Here is an 8,806-nt window from a genome sequence, read left to right as displayed (position 1 = left end):
TGATGACACAATTTGCCACCTTCCTGTTGAAGTGAGCACAAGGTAAGTCCAAAAATGTCTTGTATGCTGCTGCATAAATGATGTAATATGCCAGGGAGATGTGTATACTGTAGCTAAGAAAGTAATAAAGAAAGTAATAAATGTGCCAAGGAGATGTGTATACTGTAGCTAAGAAAGTAATACTAAGTGTATGTTGTGTTAAGCTGTTAGTAAGCTGTTAGTAGCCCATGTGTCTCATTCTAATAATTTTGACTATTTTCACCTCTTAATTTCGCCTACTGTTCTGACTTGGTAGTGCACATGTAGCCTATAACCAGTTTTTGAGAAATGTAATCATCAAATATTGCTTATTTGCCACCTTTACTTATTCTACGGTTCTGACTTGGTCTACAGGGAGAACACTGTAAGAACAGCCCATGTTCTGAATTCTGTTGCTGTACATTTCAAAAGTGCTGAACAAATAGTTATATTGACTATGTCTGTCGTAGCTCGCTCATTAATGTTTTAATTGTTTTTACGGATTGCCTCTCATCCACTTGTCATCCCCTTATGCCATAGTTTGTACATCTCAATTGTCAGTAGAAACCACATTTGTTTAAGCAAGTCAGCCATATCAGCTATGTTTTTTTATAAGGCAGTAAATGAGGCTGAATAAACTGTTTTGCTGCCAGACAAGGCTCCGCTGATAAGGTGTAGCAGTGGTAAGGTGTTGGGACTGCAGTTGGGAAAGCTTTATATAGACCCCAACAGTTTGTGGGCACCGTTTGTCACCGTTATAGTGCAATTCATGTATTGTTTAGTGTTGTGTTGTGTAGTGGCTTTGCTGGCATGCATCCCATATTTTTTGGTTTTGCGCCACCAAGATTTACATGCTAAAATCGCCTCTGCAGACGACTACAGTCAAAACTTCATTACCTTTGATCACATGAGTTTTGTAATGTTCATGCAGTCGACAAGTTGGCAAAAATTTTGCCCCAGAATGCAACACACTTTAAAAGGCGGTGACCACGATGGTAAGCGACTTGATAAAAGTGATCCGCTGCAATGCGCCCAATACCTCTGCTGCTCTCCAAAAGCTGTTGACTGCACCTACAGGCCTTTTCCTCAAACCGGAAAACCTAGCTATAGAGAATGATAGAGGCCTCTAGTGGCCAAAAGGCAATTTTAGCATGGGCAGCGCCATTGAGGGCTTCCACCATGCTTCTGCCATTTTAAAATAGTGGGTATTCCTATGGGTTGTAGCCTCAATGGCGCTGCCCATGCTGTCACAGACGCTATAAAATACCACAGCATGAGTCCTAATACCCATAAAACCTAGCAGTCAAACAGGGAAATGGTTCCAATCATTTTTCGACCATTCATTTTATAATGGATTTTAGAAACACTTCAAATAAGGGCTGTGTTTTGTGTAGGCTTACCCTGGTGTGACATTTTGATAACCGTGTAAAACTCTCGAAGGTTACTTCTATCAATATATTCACCTGTATTTACCCTCAAAAAATGAAACACTAATTAGCTGCTAATGTGGCTATCATAAAGAACTACAAATACCATGGTGATCTGGACAGACTGCCGAATCGAGTCAAAGGTAAGCAACATTTCTTTAAATGTACAATTCTGTGAACTGTCTTTTGCAAGTTTTAAATGGACACAATACCTGTTAGCAAAGGTGTCAGCTAGAGAGAGATTTACATGGTTATCAACACGTCACGCAAGGCAGTGGTGGGAAAAGTACCCAATTGTCATACTTTAGTAAAAGTAAAGATACCTTAATAGAAAATCACTGAAGTAAAAGTCACCCAGTAAAATACTATTTGAGTAAAAGTATTTGGTTTTAGATATACTTAAGTATCAAAAGTAAATGTAATTGCTAAAATATACTTAAGTATCAAAAGTAAAAGTATAAATAATTTCACATTCCTTATATTAAGCAAACCAGACGGCACAATTTTCTTGTTTTTTTTTTATGTCTAGAATTCCCTATGGGGAAAAATGAATGGTGGAAAAACGTTTGGAATTATTTCCCTGTTTGACCGCTAGGTTTTATGGGTATCATGACACCTCCACTGTGGGGCCCTATAATGGCACAGATATAAAGATGAGTCCTCTTTCTTTCTCTATTGACCTAGACTACATGCAGAGACGCAGAGATGCCCAACTCAGTGGAAAATTTGCCTCCATCCAGCAGGCAGAGTTTTTTTCACCCACCAAGCAAGTTTTTGTATGAAGGTCAATGACTGTTGAATTTGGTCAACAACAAAAAAATGCATCACTTATTTGCTGCATGAGGTTTATTTGAGCTAGTAGAAGTTCAGTAATGCTTAAGTTGTTAGGAGTGTACTGATATAAGCAGCACACGTGACATCCTGGCAACTTGAGAAAAAACACTTCATATCGGAGATGGCTCCGCATATTCATAGTATGAGGCTAGTAGCATAGCATCTCTCTTGATTGACGTCACCCTCATCGAATATTTAAAAATAGATTACAATGGTGTAATGTATCCACCAATCCAAAGAAAGGATAAGCAACCCACCGTGCTGCTATGTGGACAACGACTCCCATTGTTAGGCTGGAGATATCTTGTATCTTGTCACCATATCCATAATCTTTGCTACAGGTTGGAGTCCTCTCTGTAACATGTTTGATATCTTTCCATCTTGATGTACACCACAGTTTGTTGTACTTACCGTAAATTCCGGACTATAAGCCGCAACTTTTTTCCCACGCTTTGAACCTCGCGGCTTAAACAATGACGCGGCTAATATATGGATTTTTCCCGCTTTCAATTTTTTTTCTAAAAATAAACGCATTCTGTGACGTGCTCAGTTTTTTGGCGGCATGAAGCTTTCATTAGACCAATGAAATTGCCGAACGGGTTAAGGTCAAACAACTTTTTTGTTTACTGTTTAGATTAAATCGAGCGCTCTCAAACTTCCCATCATTCTGATCACGGTAGTCATTTTGTCACCCTCATCATGGCAAAGACACGGAGAAATGCATATGATGCAGCTTTCAAGTTGAAGGCGATTGATCTGGCTGTTGGAAAAGGAAATAAAGCTGCTGCACGGGAGCTTGGTCTTAATGAGTCGATGATAAGACGTTGGAAACAGCAGCGTGAGGAATTGACTCAGTGCAAAAAGACAACTAAAGCTTACTGCAATTTTTTTTTTGTTACAAGCCATGTTTCGTTAAAGCCTATTTATTTTTGTTACAAGCCGTGTTTCGTGAAAGCCTATTTATTTTTGTTACAAGCCGTGTTTCGTTAAAGCCTGTGTAAAGTTCATTTGTTTCAATGTACAGGTAGGCACCTGCGGCTTATAGACAGACATGTAGCGGCTTATTTATGTTCAAAATAATATATTTTTTTTAATTCAGTGGGTGCGGCTTATATTCAGGTTAATAGTCCGGAAATTACGGTATATTTGTTAGACAAGTAAGTATGTATTTTAATCTTAAAGACCATGTATTATATCGTCAGTATTTTGTTTTAGAATTTCCTTTGGCGCACAAGGATATGACTCACGTTTACAACTACATTTCCCATCATACACTTCAGGTTTACGTTATTCTGAGGTAATTTCCTCCTTTCTAATCACCATCAGTCAACATGTCGCTTGCGAAAGGAGTCTAAAATTTGCTATTCAGAAGAACATCTACTTTTGCCATTACCATCATGGTCGGAGCAGTGTTCTTTGAACGAATGTTTGACCAAGGAGGAGATGCCATATTCGAGCAATTGAATCGGGGGGTAAGTCTATTGACAGATCTTCTCGTAACTTAATTTAGCCCGACCTTGCTTAGGACAACTGCCAGTGGTTAACGTAAAGCCCAAATCAAACGAAAAGTGTTTTACGCGCTGGAATGACGCCGCGTTCAACACAACTGGGAACACAGAACTTGGAAATCACCGAGTTTAGTGCTCTCTAAAGAACTGGGAACTCGGAAAAAAATATTTGAATGGTCTTCCGAGTCGGAGTTTTATAAAGCGGCCGGAGTTCCCGAGCTGGAATTCCAGTCAGCTCCCTTTTTTCCCGATGAACCAGTAGTTTTGGACTCACAGAAGTCGGAGCTTTCCGAGTTGCCAGTTCCCAGTTGTTTTGAACAGGCAGTCGAATGCACTGTAGTGAAAGAGCGCAGACGGGCCGGGGCGTCAAATTAGAAAGTACATTTCTCGTGTCAGAGCGGATACATTGGCAGAAAATACGTTTTGTACATTTGTTAGTTCTGGAATTGTGACATGTAGGGTTAAAAAAGTGTATTTCATGTTGATTATAATACTGCCAGTGCCAATAATATTATTATAGATTTTCATTACTATTAAGTTGGCATATGCTAAGCAGTGTATGTGAATTGAAGCGCTCAAATATCGTGCGCAAATTTTGACGCCGTTGATGACATCTCTCCGAGTGATTTCGGCTTTACCTGGCTTGTCAGTAGTTACTGCTTAGCTAGCTATGCCTATGTCCTTTAACTTGGTTGTTCAGCTAAATTCTCCATAGTTAGGATACACCATAAGTCGTTATAAGTGTGATCCAACTTTCAATGTTGTGTTTGTTTCGTAGAAACTCTGGAAACACATTAAACACCAATACCAAAACGAGGAAGAATAGAGAAGTGGCCATATGTTGCGGCAGAAAGGAAGCCAAAGCCACACTTCAATTTCCATTCCTGAGTCAGTCTTCGTGAACCATCACCTTCATTGATCTGTCACTGCGGGCTGATTGCTCTCTATCAGAAACTCCATGGCATGGGAGTTTAAAAAAGACTGGTCAAAACATCATGGAAGTGTTTCAACTTGACCTTGGATACTGTCATGATCTCCTTTCCCTCACCATTTTGTAAATGTACTGATACTTTAAAACTGTTAATAAATTCAATGTAAACATGTTTTGATTTGTAGAATCAGATAAGTAGCTAGCTAGCCATCAACTGTACTTGACATTTGTCTCTTGTTAGATATTGCACACTGTTACCCCACCACATCTACTATTTTAGTATTAGCATTGCGTTGTAGAAGATAACAAGATGTCTAGTTAATCACTTTAGTACAGTGCTGTAGAGTTCTGTCGTGGAGATTGTTTTGCATTGCACATCAATAACCTGGGACTGTGTGGCAGTAATATTTGGCCCATTTTTATTTATTAGGATTCAATAACTGGCAATGAGACCTGATTGTGTTGCCATTAGGTATGTGTATGACTATGGACTTATTGAATAGTGTTATTTATGGATGCTGTGAGAAGCACGCAAACTTCATAAATAACACCTATCCACAAGTCAAAGAAAGCTCAAGTCCAATACAGGTCAAAGGTCAACAGCACTGGGTTTATCCTTAAGTCAGTCCTAGAAGAAACACAGACCTATTCTTAATTAGATTTGCTCAACTTCTGTGTCCTCTCTAGCCTTCTTTTGAACAGGTCAAGGCGAGGCTGTGAGAAGACGGAAAGTGAACACATCCACTTGTATGAAATGACTCCAATTGCGCGTCGTCAGGCAAATGACTGTTACAGGGTGGAATCCCAAAATAAATGTATAAAGTGATCAAAACAAATGTATCTAGTTGTGCAATACATTTAGTAAAGGGTTAAGTAGCATATTGTTTTTAAATGTTTGCGTGCTCTTCTCCTTCGGGAAAATAATAGCTGATTCAAAGGGGGTAGGATACACTTGTGTATTCAGGTAGAATATACCTGTGCTTCCTTGCCAGAAGGAGGCTATTGATTAAGGGAGGACCATGGGAGATTCTCGTATGGGATAAAGACCATCCTCTTGCCTCGGTCCTCTGTGACCTGGAAATCGAAAAGTTGTCGAGTAATGTGTCATTTCGTTAGTAGGCAAATGAAGAGTGTCCTAACTTTTTTGTTTGGATCACTTTACACATTTTATTTGGGATTCACCCCTGTAAACATAATTTGCCTAATATGGAGGTTCTCCTGTAAATGTAATTTGCCTGATGCTCTTCTCTCCCTCACCATTTGTAAATGCTGATACTTTAAAACTGTTAATAAATTCAACATAAACATGTTTTGATTTGTAGAATCAGATAAGTAGCTAGATAACCATCAACTGTAGTTGACATTAGTCTCAATTGGAGGAGCCATTTCATACAAGCGGATGTGTCCACTTTCCGTCTTCTCGCCGTCTCGCCTTGATTACCTTTGACCTGTTCAAACGGAGGCTAGAGAGGACACAGGAGTTGAGCAAATCTGTGGAGAAGGACAGTCTCATTTCAAGCAAGTGCATTTCCATTCCGCTATCACTCCTCAATTTAACTTTGACCTTTTCAAAAGGAGTTGAGAGAGGAGGCAGGAGGTGAGCTAATTTAATAAAAGGCCCATCTTCTGAATTGAAACACTCAGCCACTTCTTGGTGAGAGAGGACGGAGGACAGACTTTTGCCAAAATGGGAGAACCCCAAAGGTTATTTATCAGAAGATGGTTGTCAGTAATCGTTCGCTCACAAGGCACTGCTGTCCTTGGTTTCCCTCACCGGGAGAATTGATCTATGGTCACAGGTGTGACAGCTAGGTCCTGCTCTATTGGGTAACACACAGACTCAGTCCCCAACAACTGGATGTTCAGTTTTTCCGGGGAAATGGAAAGAGCCTGTGAAGCAACTTTTTTAAAGTTGACAAGGTGACACTCAATCTTCACATTTATGGGATTGGTTGAACAATGCAGAAGAGATCCTCCAAACAGTTTTGTTTTCTTCTCGTCAAGACCAGTATGTAATGGGATCTATACAAAAAGAAAAATACAAACGAAACAGTTTCAATGATTTTAATAAGTTACAGTTCATATAAGGAAATCAGTCAATGTAAATACATTCATTTGGGCCTAATCTATGGATTTCACATGATTGGGCAGGGGTGCAGCCATGAAATGGCCTGGGAGGGCATAGGCCCACCCACTTGGGAGCCAGGCCCAGCCAATCAGAGTGAGTTTTCCCCCACAAAAGGGCTTTATTATAGACAGAAATACTCCTGTTTCATCAGCTATCCTGGTGGCTGGTCTCAGACGATTCCGCAGGTGAAGAAGCCGGATGTGGAGGTTCTTGGCTGGCATGGTTACATGTGGTCTGCGGTTGTGAGGCCGGTTGGATGTACTGCCAAATTCTTTAAAATGACAGACGCCTTATGATAGAGAAATGAACATTAAATTCTCTGGCAACAGCTCTGGTGAACATGGCACATCTGTGGCATTGTGTTGTGTGACCCAACTGCATATTTTAGTGACCTTTTATAGTCCCCAGCGCAAGGTGCACCTGTGTAATGATCATGCTGTTTAATCAGCTTCTTGATATGCCACACCTGTCATGTGGATGGATTATCGGGGCAGCAGGTAGCCTAGTGGTTAGAGCGTTGGACCTGTAACCGAAGGTTTGCTGGATCGAATCCCTGAGCTGACATGGTACAAATCTGTTGTTCTGCCCCTGAACAAGGAAGTTACCCCACTGTTCCCCAGTAAGCTGTCATTGTAAATAAGAATTTGTTTTTAACTGACTTGCCTAGTTAAATTGAAAAATCTTGGTAATGGATGTAAATAAATTTGTGCTCAAAATTTGAGAAGCCTTTGGTGCGTATGCAAGGTTTTTGGTATATTTTATTTCAGCTCATGAAACATGGGACCAACATTTTACATGTTGCACTTTATATTTTTGTTCAGTATAGTTTCAGGCATTTCTTTCACCCAGCTATAGTAGGTAACTCAATGAGGACAGTGTCCAGCAGATGGAGCAATTCCCTTTTTTTGTAGAGTCCATTCAGCATCCATCTATTTTTATCCATGTGCTGTTTATGTAATGCTTTATATCCCACATCTAAGGTCGGTACAACCCAATGATTTATATATGCAATAGTGCCGCCATCTTGGCACTCCCCCTCCATTGTAAAAAATATTTTGGAAGCTATAGAAATGCATTTATTAATTTCTACATTTATTTTACCAGGCAAGTCAGTTAAGAACAAATTCTTATTTACAATGATGGCCTTACTGGGGAAGAGTGGGTTAACTGCCTTGTTCACGGGCAGAACAACAGACAACAGACCTTGTCAGCTCAGGGATTTGATCCAGCAACCTTTTGGTTACTGGCCCAATGTGATAACCACTAGGCTACCTGCCGCCCCAGTTACAGACACCTTAATGCATACTTTAAAATTATATTTGGTCAGCTAAACATAAAAATGAAAGTATTATTTATTTTGAGATGACTAATGTTGATATCGCCACTACAATAAAGAAATACTTGTACATGTAATTTTGTCCTTGAAACATTGCATTGAAATACTGTAGAATTCCATTCATTCCAATGGAGGACTGCTTCTACTGGGGAGTGCAAAAATGGCCGACCGGTGGCTTCAAAGCCTCTCAATGGCCAATGCATAGCATCAGCAATCCAGGGTTTATATAAACCATTTGTACAACCCAGATGTTTTGACAGATTTTTCTATAGTATAAACATGTAGTCAGAGCACCTGCATGGACACTAAAATGAATGCTATACAGCCAGATTGCGGATTCTGGTGAAGTATAATCTCTGGGGGTAGAGAGAGATCATGAGCAGTTTTATTGCGGATGCTGTGATTGTGTCCAGAGAATAACAGATGAGTTTAAGAAGACTAGAATGTGGTCCTGACAGACAATGAACTCGTATGTTAGCAGAACAAGAATGTTAGCATGGAAAGATGGAGCCAGTTTTGGTATTGCTTGCAGAGATGAGATAACGTGTGCTTTGGCCTACATGTTGACGATGATAGCAGCTTTTTCCAATTTATTGTGGCACACATTGATTGACACCCTTATTT

At 40.0% G+C, this 8,806-nt stretch overlaps 1 pseudogene; it reads left to right on the top strand.

Annotated features, from left to right (window-relative positions):
• Positions 1 to 3,595: 3,595 nt before the first annotated feature.
• LOC106564283 (cytochrome b-c1 complex subunit 9-like) lies at positions 3,596 to 4,890 on the top strand (annotated as a pseudogene).
• Positions 4,891 to 8,806: the final 3,916 nt, after the last annotated feature.

The sequence above is a fragment of the Salmo salar genome, chromosome ssa01, assembly GCF_905237065.1.
Source record: "Salmo salar chromosome ssa01, Ssal_v3.1, whole genome shotgun sequence".
NCBI classification, from domain to species: domain Eukaryota; kingdom Metazoa; phylum Chordata; class Actinopteri; order Salmoniformes; family Salmonidae; genus Salmo; species Salmo salar.
Note: the sequence above shows the minus strand (reverse complement) of the source record. Positions and strands in the feature narration are given on the sequence as shown.